Source organism: Sus scrofa, chromosome 8 (assembly GCF_000003025.6).
Source record: "Sus scrofa isolate TJ Tabasco breed Duroc chromosome 8, Sscrofa11.1, whole genome shotgun sequence".
NCBI classification, from domain to species: Eukaryota; Metazoa; Chordata; class Mammalia; order Artiodactyla; family Suidae; genus Sus; species Sus scrofa.
The window spans coordinates 129,221,561-129,234,227 of NC_010450.4; the positions used below are offsets into that span (position 1 = coordinate 129,221,561).

General features: G+C 41.0%; 1 long non-coding RNA gene across 1 annotated transcript in view; it reads left to right on the plus strand.

Moving 5' to 3' along the window:
- The window catches only part of LOC106504767, an 81,985-nt gene extending 69,706 nt beyond the window's left edge, over positions 1-12,279 (plus strand). Inside the window, exon 3 of the long non-coding RNA XR_002346867.1 lies at positions 12,167-12,279. This is a non-coding gene — a long non-coding RNA (uncharacterized LOC106504767). The remainder of the gene's footprint in view (positions 1-12,166) is intronic.

Here is a 12,667-nt window from a genome sequence, read left to right on the forward strand (position 1 = left end):
CCTGATCTCCAAGAACTCTTCAATCCATTCTTCTGCCTTATTTCTTTTTAACTTAATTACCTCTGCCTTCTATTAGGCAATTGTTAATTGACTGCCTCTGACATTAGTTTGTAAACAGGCCTTTGCTCCAAACCAGTAAATGCAGATACCAGGCACACCATAAATATCAGCCTTCAAACTCAAAATGTTGAGGACTTCCCATGTGGCTCACGACAAACTCAAAATTTTGAAATGTCTTTTTCTATAAAAATGCACAGGGCTCATTTCAAGTCACAAATATTTATTGAGGGCGTAATACCTTCTAGGCACTTGACAAACTCTGGGTAGAAAGAACAATGGGGTGTGTTCCCTGCATTGGAAGAGCATCGAGTGCACCCCAGCAGTCACAGGTCTAGTGACAGAATGCAGTCACGGTGCACACGATGGCTTGTGAGTGTTGAGATCAATTTCACAGATCAGGAAGAGTTTTTAAAAGGAAATGATAAAGTTTGCATCTATTTTAAAACATTAATATATTTTTCAAAGAACAATAATGATTCCTATGTTGCATAACAAACAGCATGCTTTATTCAAACTGGTTCAGATCACATTTTCAGTAGCAAAATAGATTCATCTCATTTATTCTGTCTTGTAAATAAAAAGTTCATTAATAAAGGCATTACCAAATACATCTTCTTGTTGGAGTCCCTTAACATCCTAACATTCTTCCGCCACAAAGATCAGAAGGCCCTTTGACTTCTCCCTCTCTTTCTGCTCTCACATCAAATCTATTTTCTTCTTTTATGTACCCATTGCTAGTGCCTTCGCTGTAGCTCTCATGATTTCCTTCTAGGCAGTTATCACAACTTCCTAATCAGTTTTCCTGAATGTGGTTTTTATCACCTCCAACCATCTACAGGATATCATCGGGATGCACTCTTCAAAGGAAATAAATCAGATGACACGTTGGTTACATTCTTCCCTTGTTTGAACTCTGTCATTCTCCCTACCATTAGAATAAACATACATCCAAGTGTATGACCAAATGTAGACAGTAGAGTTTTACGTCTCTTGTCCTACTGTGATTTTTTGTAGTGCGCCCTTTCACTCTTACAAGTTTTAGTTTTGAGTAATAGATTTTATGATTACCTTTATTATTTTGTTTGAATTCTAAATTTTTTATATACAAAGTCTTCAGTCATAATATGAACCCTTCTATTAGGACAGACAAGGTGGATCTCATATCCTAATGTGTCTGCTGTAAAATCTGAGTGCATCAAAATCATGGATTGTGTCTTAAAGATAGTGCTACCTCAAATATTCAATACCATATTTGACAATGAATAGGCATTTCATGATGATTATCAAATTTTTGGTTGTGGAGCTCCCGTTGTGGCTCAGTGAGATTAAAAACCCAACATAGTGTCCATGAGGATGCAGGTTCCATCCCTGGCCTGGCTCAGTAGGTTAAGGATCCCACATTGCCACAAGCTTTGGCATAGATCACAGATGTGGCTCAGATTCAGCATTGCTGTGGCTGTGATGTAGGCTGGCAGCTGCAGCTCCGATTCAATCCCTACCTCGTCTGGGAACTTCCATATGCCACAGGTATGGCTGTAAAAAGAAAAAAAAAATAGTTGCATTTAAATTTTGTGGGATTCCTATCATGGCTCAATGGTTAACAGACCCGATTAGCATCCATGAGGACATGGGTTGATCCCTGGCCTCACTCAGTGGGTTGAGGATCCAGCATTGCCGTGAGCTGTGGTATAGGTCACAGACATGGCTCAGATCTGGCTTGCTGTGGCTGTAGCATAGGCTGGTGACTACAGGTCTGATTTGACCCCTAACCTGGGAACCTCCATGTTCCTCAGGTGTGGCCCTAAAAAGAAAACAAATAAATAAATAAATAAAAATAAATAAATAAAAATGAAAAATAAATTAAATTTTCTTATTAGTGATGTTTTGTGTATATCATCCTCAGATTATTGGATATAGCCATATGTTTTTTGACCTTTTTAATGTGTTTATTTACTTTCAACTATTATTGACCACGTAATATGTACTAGTTGAGCAATGCCCTGATAATGTTTGGAGCCAGAGAAACTGAAACAAAACAAAACAAAACAAAAAAACAGCAGACATGTAATCAAATAAGGGCACAAGTGTTACAAGAAGATGCTGTAATTAGAGTCAGATAAAGGTAAAGGAGTGAAAGAGGAAGTGGTTGAGCCTCAGGGAATGGAGGGGAAAGGAAGGCTTTAGGAAGCTAAGCCCTCTTGACCTTCGTCCTGGAAGATGAGCCTTGTTTTTCTGAAGGACAATTTGAGGGAGGATAATTTAGGCTTGAGCCTGGAGCTAAGATATCACTATGCTCACTCAGGAAGATGTAACTGCTCAGAACTGGAGTAGGAGTAAGAGGAGCCATGCACGAGGCTAGACAGAAGCATGGAAGCCAAGCCCACAGGGACTTACTGGTGAGTCCCAGTAAATGATGGTCCGTCTCTGATGGCCGTGATTGAGGGAAGGGCCTGAGAATTCTAGAAATTCAGAAAGATCAGCCTGATGGCAGCATGGTGGACACATTAAAGGAGGGAGTTACTGCCCTTGGGCCACAAAAATCATCTCAGCAATCCAGAAAAGGGAAGCAGAGTGTAAACTGAGACTCCACATGGAATGTGGGAGGGGATCAATGATGTGCAAAATCCTAGGGAGGTAGGTTTGAAGGACGCACTCATTAGCTAGGAAGGGTGAAGAAAGAGATGATCCTCTGGTAAGTGACAGGATTTTATTTTGACGAATTTGGTATTTGGTGTGTGCCGCCGTTCACAAAATGAGACCGTCAGGATGAGAAGCAGGTCTTGGAGGAGGAATGAATATACAGAGAAAGAGAATCTGTAAAGACGACTAAGAAGAAAAGCGAAGTGGGAAAATAATCCTAAAAGAACCACATTGTAGACGCTTCGGGCTGGAGGATTTCAAAGTGTGGAGGTTATCAAGCGTTAACAGTGCTATAAAGCCGCATGGGATTGTCAGCGCTGAAAAGAATAAGACATATATTCAGATATACTCATCTGAGTTCAGTAATGCCTTTGACACAAGCTTGGCAGGGTGTGCAAACTTTCATTTAGTTACACATCCCTCCCCACGTCACCCGCTAATTGGAGGAGTCAACGTCTGGGCAGGGAACTGCCAATGCTGACCTGGAAGGGCCGAGCACTGCCTCAAGGACTCATGGCTCCAGAGCACAGGGCACAGGTGTCCGCCACAGGAGCCCCTTGCTGGAGCAACCTCCCCTTGACTAACGACTCTAAATGAGAAGCTTTTAAAATGTTCTTTACTGCCTTTAAGCATACGATGTTCACTTTCTCTTCCTGAGACCTTAACACATCTGCATAGACATGATAAATTCTGGGCCCATTTTAGGAACCAGTAAAGCTTCAGTAGCATAGCCGCTTCTGACTTCTCTTCACCCACACTAGGCCAGACCGGCCCCTCCAAAGGCCTGTAGTGGAAAGAGGGAGTTTGGTGTCCCTGGAGACACGCCCCCCTCCCTCTCCTTTGGAGTGAGCAGAGATGCATTCAGGCACTGGTGTCTGTACACTCTGTGAGCACATCCCTGGCCCATGTGCTGCTTCTGATTCAGTCAGCCTTGGAGGATACTCTCTGCAGAGGATTTGTGGGCGTGTTCTTTTCTCCTGGTCTCTTGTTCCTTATGGAGAAGTATTATCCCTCACGTTATAGCCCAGTCCACGTGCCTCATTGTGATTCTCTGAAGAGCCTACAGCTGCCCCCTGCAGCCTCTCTGCCCCTTCACTGAAGGCCTAGGAGGTGCCAGAGTATTCGCTCTCCTGCTCCAGGGCTGCAGGCCTGTCGTGGAGATGTTTATCCAGGTCTTCTCAGGAGCATTTCCATCCCTGTGCCTTCAAAGACTTCAGGTGACATGTGGCTTCACTTTGAGAAGTCTCTAAATCAGAAAGTGGTCCAGTCACTCTGCCTACATCCCCCTTTTAACTCAAGGAGATGCACGTCAAAATGCTGTTATGTCAACCATGCCAGGCATATTTGTAGATCCTGCTGCTCAGCCATCAGGTCAACAGACCCAGTCTCTTGTCCTGTCCATCTTAACCTGTGGCTTATGAATGTTCCCAGGCTAGGGGTTGAATCAGCGCTGCAGCTACCGGCCTACACCACGGCCACAACAATGTGGGATTTGAGCCACATCTGTGACCTACGCCGAAGCTCACTGTAACACCAGATCCTTAACCCACTGAGTGGGGCCAGGGATCGAACCCGCATTCTCATCAACCCTAGTCAGATTTGTTTCCACTGTGCCACAATGGGAACTCCTGTGAGTGACTTTTTAGAAGCAAGCTCCAACTTCTATCCAGACCTCTCCTGACCCCAATGCTAGAGAATTAAAAGGAATAATTTGTGTTAAGTGAATTCTGGAGAAAAGCATCGAACCCCAGTTGTTGGTGAATCTCTTCAGAACATGGGTATTTACAATGTTAATTCTTCAGTTTGAGGTATTTGACAAAATTCTGGGAACAAAGGAAAGTCATACTCTACAACCTGTTAAATGAATAATTATTAAATGATATGTCCCATGTCACTGCATATGAAATGCATAAGCATATACAATCTATAGAGGAGAATACTAAAGAGGGCATAGTTAAAATGGAGACAGCGGAGTTCCCATGGTGGCTCAGTGGTTAACGAATCCGACTAGGAACCATGAGGTTGTGGGTTCGATCCCTGGCCTTGCTTAGTGGGTTAAGGATCCGGCGTTGCTGTGAGCTGTGGTGTAGGTGCAGACGCGGCTCAGATCCCGAGTTGCTGTGTCTCTGGTGTAGCCGATGGCTACAGCTCTGATTCGACCCCTAGCCTGGGAACCTCCATATGCCTTGGGAGCGGCCCTAGAAAAGGCAAAAAGACAAAAAAAAAAAAAAAAAAAAAAAAAGACAGCAAGAGTAAAGAAATTATGCAAAACAGAATCAGCTTCCCACCAAAAGTCAATTCTGAGTTGGGATTTACAAGAATGAGTAGAATTCATTAAGGTGATTATATTGTTTGTGCTAAGAATATTCTTTTAATAATCCATTCTGGCTACCCTATGAAAAGTGGAATTTAGGAATGCAGGATCCTATTGTGTAACTACGTTCTGTGAAGCATAAGCAGGTTGATGAATTTGGGAAAGTCATTGGGCAGCTAGGCTCTGTCACTCTCAGTTCTCTCCCTGGGGCCAAATGACTTTTTCTCTGATTCTTCTCTTCTCTCTCAGGAAATCGGCTTCTTGGCTTACTCCATCTGCTGGGTCATGGCCAATCACAACTACCTCAACACGAAAATCAGACTGGCCTTTCAGTTCAGCTCCTCCAGAAGAGCAGACTCACCCCTTGTCCTGCTGCTCTAAGATTCCCTGAAGGAAAATGCAGCATAGCTGAGCAGATGTCATGAATCTGCTCCTAACGCAGTTTGTACAGCCAAGATGTGACCAGAAGGGAGCATAAAGTGGTTCATGGGAGGAAGCTGTGGACAAAGAAAGTCCACAAAATCTCCACGCTGAGGTGTGCATAGAAAGAAAATGGTCAGGTAGCTTTCAGACAAGGAGGATGTATAATTCAAGCCAAAGAAGGATTTGGGCTTAAGGAAATCCATTGCCTGTATTCTGGGAACTCCAAGTTATTGTCTTTGGAATTGTTGGAGCATAAATTGCACAGATGGTGGATATGGCAGGAGATACAGTCAGAAAATGCATGAAGTGATGCTTTAAAACTATTTGTGGGAGTTCCTATTGTGGCTCAGAGGTAAGGAGCCCAACTAGTATCCATGAGGACATGGGTTCAATCCCTGGCCTTGCTCAGTGGGTTAAGGATCCAGCATTGCTGTAAGATGAGCTGTAGGTCGAAGATGAGTCTTGAATTCCGCATTGCTGTGGGTATGGTGAAGGCTGGCAGCTGCAGCTCCCATTTGACCCCTGGCAAGAGAACTTCCATATGCCTGGGTGAGGCCCTAAAAAGCAAAAACAAAAACACAAACAAAAAAACTATTTGTCCTTATGAAATTACACTTGATTGTATTTGTGATGTAATGAGGACGCATCTATTAATAGGCGGAATAAGGAACTATCTACACAGTCTAATTAGTGTGCATTAATGCTGGCAGTGTGGCAGGGTTTGATTGCTAAAGAAAACTTGGGGGGAGCAAATGATAATGCTTAAACATGTATGTTTTATTTCACGGAAGTGATATAATATAGCAACATTAAAATAAGTAAAGCACCAGAGCCAGAACCTGTCTCCCAACCAGGGATCCAGAGGGATCAGTTGTAGGCTCCTGTCCCCTCTGTGAACCAGCATGTATAATCAAACAGGGAGCATGAGCCTAACAAATCCTTACACATTTTTGATAAACTTTCTGTCCCTTATTGGCTTATTCCTGTGGCCCTGGAACTGACCCCTAGTTGTTGAGCCAGAGTAAATGATCTGCCTGCATGTCTCTGACAACTAGTCAAGGCATGAAATGTGGTAATGAATAGCATTGCTTTGTAATCATGAGTTTAAGACAAATTGGGGGGGGTGCATTAGCTTGTCAGTATTGTTTGTTAATAATTGTGTGATCAATAATTTCCACCTGGCCTCAGTGAGACCCCTGAGAGACTCCTGAGAGATACACCACTGGGGATGGTTATGTAACAAAAGCATACCTGCCTGAGCAATAACATATAACAAATCCAACCTAGAGTCCATTTCACACTGCGTGGTTCAGAGGAATTCTGTGCCCATGTAGGCTGTCCCCAATCCAAGAGAGGAGTAGACCGCCCTTATGAAAGGGAGGAAAATAAGACCCACACTTTCCTCTGGGACCTCTTACTGGAAGACAGTCTTCGGCAATGATGAATATACTTACTTGAATGCTGTTGCTGTGTGGAATCACTTCCTTACAATGAAACATAAATTTGCAAATGTTATCATTTTCGGGTCCTATAAGAATTTTCTGATATCACTACAGCTGGTAGAGATACATATTGAATTTAACCAGAGTAGCTACAGTTTAGCTCTTCTAAACATGTGGATGCTTATGTTACCTAAAGCATCATAGCTTTCCAATAGTGTGTACATTTTTAAGGATGGTTGATGAACTGCTTTGGACTGCCCCAATCCCAAGAGTGTAATCTACCAGATGGCCACTGTCATTTTGATGAGGGGCTTGGGGAAGAAGGTGTCTATAGATAAGAGAAGAAATACTTCCTTATCTTGGTGATGACACCATCGTGAAAGACCTTGAGCCAGTCGTCTTAGATGGAGTTATTACTTTAGGGAGAAAAGATCCTACTTTAACCCCTTGAAATGTTATTCTTTCTCGTGAACATTTCGTGTTTGCTGAAAAAGTTGCTGGCGGTGGCCATTTGTCATTTTGATCCCTTAAGATCTAACTTGAAACCTAGCATTATGAATTCAATATTTTCACGGCTGGTTCCTCTGAATTCAGCATGCTCCCTGGATAGGACCTGTCTGGCACTTCGTCCTGTGGGAGTTATGCATATTTGAAATAAACACTAAGTGTTAATGCATGTCAAATCTCCTCTAGCCATTTCGAGATTTTTTAACACCTGCTAGCTCTGAAAGTTAAAATGTTAAATCAGGTGAAAAACCCTGTAATCTTTTTCACATTTAAATCTCAAAGAATCTAAGACCTAGTTCAAGCATTATAAATGTTTAAATTTTTGTCTGTACATAATAAAAAGTAATTTGTTGTTTTAAAAAACAACAACAAACATGTAAGACAAGTTAATCTTTCAGGCAATGGCTCTATTAAATTACTAAAACCAGTTCAAAGAAACATATGACCTCTGCATTAATAGACTTGACTTTTTCTGTAAAGGATGTGAGTTACAATTTTTCTCAATAGTTGATACTGAACAACGTATTTGTTCAGGCACAAATGAAAGCTTAATTTGATGCTTTTAGTGTTAATCACGTACTTTAATTTAGACTGTAAGCAAATTAAAACATCAAATGGATCTACTGTAAGATTGCCCTTTTTTTTTTTTTTGCTTTTTAGGGCTGCACCTACAGCATCACGGAAGACCCAGGCTAGGGGTCCAATCAGAGCTACAGATGCTGGCCACAGCCACAGCAACAAGGGATCCAAGCCATGTGTGACCTACACCACAGCTCATGGTAATGCCAGATCCCCGACCCACTGATCGAGGCCAGGGTTCAAACCCGAATACTAGTCAGATTCATTTCCACTGCGCTACAAAGGAACTCCAAGATTAGCCATTTTGAAACTAATATACATGAGGAAATTATGGCAGTTGTTATGAATTCCTGCGGATCACTGAGATGGCCATAAATACGTCTACTTATAAATATGAATGTATTTTTATATGTCAACATACACATACAGATAAACATATATTTCAAAGCTCTATGTTATATGATTTTTTGCTGTTGTTGTTAATTTTCTTTTGTCTTTTTAGGTCCGCACCCATGGCATATGGAGGTTCCCAGTCTAGGAATCGGATTGGAGTGGTAGCCACCAACCTACACCACGGCCACAGCAACACCAGATCCATGCCGCATCTGTGACATACACCACAGCTCACAGCAATGCCAGATCCTTAACCCACTGAGTGAAGCCAGGGATCAAACCTGTGTCCTCATGGATGCTACTCAGATTCATTTCCTCTGAGCCATGATGGGAACTCCTATGTTAAATGGTTTTAAAAAATTATACATTAGTAAGAAAGCAGCTCCTGAGCTTTTCACAGATTTTAAATGCAAACATTTGTAAAATGAATGAAGAGGAAAAGCAAGAGGAGGAAAAGGGAAGAAGCAGAGGAAGAGATGAGAAATGTCCCTGGGATAAACAGTGTGATAACTTGGTGCCTTCTGAAAATGTTATGTAACAGAAATGATTCATGTTTTTTGTTTTGTTTTGCCTATGGCATTTGGAGGTTCCCAGGCAAGGGATCGAACCCACACCACAGCCATAACAACACCAGATTCTTAACCCACTGAGCCACCGGGAATTCCTGAAGTGACTCGTGTTGACAACTAGAGATTGGACTCGTTCTTTCATGTAATGATTCTGTTAAGTACCAACTAGGCTAGAAATGCCTTAGTAGGGAAAGCACAGAGATTGGAGGCAGGAGATCTGGTTCAAATCCTGAACTGACCCTTAGAGTTCTCTAAGGACTCAGTTTCCTCATGTTCCAAGTACAAGAAAGAAAGTGACAATGATTCAAACCTCAACATTTAATGTGAGGATTAAATGCTATAATGAAGGAATGAGAATAGTGCCTGCTGTAAATTAGTCTTCAAGAAATATTATTCCTTCCCTTGCCCCATGAGAAGTGGTAAATTCTTAACCATGCATTTTCTTGTTTGTTTTATGTATAGACAGAAAAAGGCAAGAAACTGTCCTGAGTGTTTTTGATCTGTGATTTGGAGAAAATATGTTTTCAGTCAAATTATCTTGGTAACTGTACTATACTGGCTAGTGAGAGCATTAGTTTTCATACTTTTATTTAGGAGTAGTAAAATAGAATTCTTTTTTTTTTTCTTTTTGGGGCCATACCTGTGCCATATGGAAGTTCCCAGGCTAGGGGTCAAACTGCAGCTGCAGCCACCAGCCTACGCCACAGCCACGGCAGTGCTAGATCCGAGCCATGTCTGTGACCTACACCAAAGCTCAGGGAAATGCCAGATCCTTAACCCACTGAGCAAGGACAGGGATTGAACCCACATCTTCACAGATACTAGTCAGGTTCTTAACTTGCTGAGCCATAATGGGAACTCCAATAAAATAGAATTCTATACATCAATAAGTATAAGCAAAATTTCCACTGTGGAATTCTAACATATTTAAACTTTCTTATTCCTATCCTCTTAATTAAATTTTTTCAGTCAGTACTGAGGCAGAGACTAAAGTTTCCCTGTTGCCTTTTTGGAAGAGCTACAAAAATATCCTTAAAAACATGCTAAAATATTATTTGTGCCTTCTATAAATTAATGTTTAATAGTAATTATTTTAGGTATTAAATAAGACCAATAACCCAAAAACTTTGTTTATTCAATCTGCTTTTTATGTTTCTAAGATAAACTTTTTATAATCTATTCTATAATTTTATTTTCACTAAATTGTAATACTCTTAACTTTGTTTCACTTAATCATTCAGTATGTTGATAAAGTCAGGAAAACAGGAACAATTAAGTTTTCCCACAGACGAAATTTAATGTAAAGAAATGGTTAAATTGTGGTTATATATGCAATGGAATACTACTCAGCCATGAAAAGACAAACTAATGTCATTTATAGTAACATGAATGGAACTAGAGACTCTCATACTAAGTGAAGTAAATCAGAAAGAAAAAGATATGTACAATATGATATCACTTGTGAAATCTAAAATATGACACAGATGACCTTATCTGCAAAACAGATATAGATCACAGCCAAGGAGAGCAGACTTGTGGTTCCCAGGGGAAGGGATGGGATGGACGGGCAGTTTGGGGTTTCTAGATACAAACTGTTATATTTGGAACGGATGGGCAATGAGCCCCCAGTGTACAGAACTGGGAACTGTGCATTGATTGGGTCACTTTGCTGTACAACAGAAATTGAAGAAACACTGTTAATCAACTATAATTTTTTTTAAAATTTAAATGTATTGAAAGACCAAGAAAGGATATAATAGGAAAACACAAACATTAATACATGCAAGAAGCAGGAATTTCCCCCATGACTGGGACAGCAAAGGCCAAAGGTTAGGGTTACAGAACTGAAAATCTTAAAGCAGGATTCCTGTAGTGTCAGCATTCATGCTTCTGAGTACAGGGTGCCCCTGGGCCTGTGCCGGCCTCACAGGAGCCCAGACCTGCAACCAGACCTGTGAGGAAATCAAACCCACCAGGAAGAAGTGCTGCTGACATGGCTGGTGCTGGTATTTCGGAAGCCTAGAGAGGAGTCCCACAGGGGGAGGGCCTCCGGCAGCTCAGGAGAAGGTTGCGCCCTCTGATCCTGGAAACCCTGAGGGGAGCAACTGCATTGCTTCTGGAAATAAAGAAAGAAGCTAGAGCTTAGAACCAATAGCTGCTGCTGGAATAAAGGAGTTGGAATAACTGGAGTTGGGTGACACTGACAACAGCCGCAACTAAGAAGGATTAAATCCTCTCTTCCTTGCTTGCCCTATGCCTCTCAGGCTTCCAACTCACAGAATCCAAACAGAAAGTCAGCAGGCAACTCAATGTGGTTTGTGGATCCCAGCCCGAGTAACAGAGAGAAAAGAAATAAAAATAGACTTGGACTTCACAGCAGTAGCTTTGTAACAGACAGAGGGACATTTCATAAGTGTAGCGAAATCTTTCTCATCATCGGTTTTGTCCAGCAAATTCTGTTATCCAGGTATCAACATGTGCTTATCTTGTAATGGTCCATCAACAAAGAATTTAGTATCTGGTGTTCATGGAAGGCCAATTACTACTGAGGTATAATTTTCATTCAATGTTAAATATCTTGATTTAATACAATCAGAGAACTGTTGAATTATCATTATTTTTTCCATTGATTACCTAAATATGAGGATGTAGTGGTAAAATCAGCATTAATTCTGATAAATTATTACTTTTTATCAAAACTTGAAATATTCATTGATAAGAGATATCTTCTTTTAGGATTCTATAAAATGCTGTTATTTGTTATTAATTATTATGATTAATAAATTATTATTACCTACTGCTCAAATACTCTGCTTTGGCATTTATTCACACAGCAGAGTCCTACATCCTGAATCTGCCCAATGTTGAAATCTAACTCCTCTATTTCCTGCATCCAATGGTGGACAACATGACAGTCATTTAATTAGAAACATAAATATTTGATTTTACTATACAAGGAGAATAGCCCTTCATGTTGCCAAACTTTCCTGCTTCTGTAATCATTTCTGTTCCTGAGGCCTCTCTTCAGAACCTGAAGCTGCATTTGTTTTAAAGTTTCACTTAAATCACAATTTTCTCCCTGAGTCTACACAGAACACAAGCACATTTGGAAAGACAGGAAATCTGAGGAACATAGTATAAAACTAACCCAATAACCAGAGCAATCTAATTTTTCCCAAAGGATCTGTGAATCTATAACCTACTGTACGGCAGCTCTCACGTTTTCATTTTCCTTCCAGGGTTTCCAATAATTATGTCTTCGAAAAGTGTTTTTGCCAGGATGGATGGCTGCAGAACTGAGTCTGGGAAATCAACAATCTGCCTTCCAGGTGAAAGGAATGAAGAAAGAAGAGTGAATTCTTCAAAGTTGTTCTTTCCTATTCTTTAAGTTTTTTCACCCTTCAAAAATAAATGCTTTTATCATCTTTGTTTTATTAATAATGGGAGACTAAGAATAATAAAAACTGTAAAGTAGAAAACTGGATAAGGAAAGGGAAAGACTTAAAATACCTCAACCAACCTTATTCTAATGAAGTTTTGGTTTGTTTGTTCCTTTTTGTCTTTTGTCTTTTTAGGGCAGTACCCACAACATATGGAGGTCCCAGGCTAGGGTCGAATCTGAGCTGCCGCTGCTGGCCTACACCACAGCCACAATAACGCAGGATCCGAGCCATGTCTGCAACCTACACCACAGCTCACCACAATACTGGATCCCTGACCCACTGAGTGAGGCCAGGGAT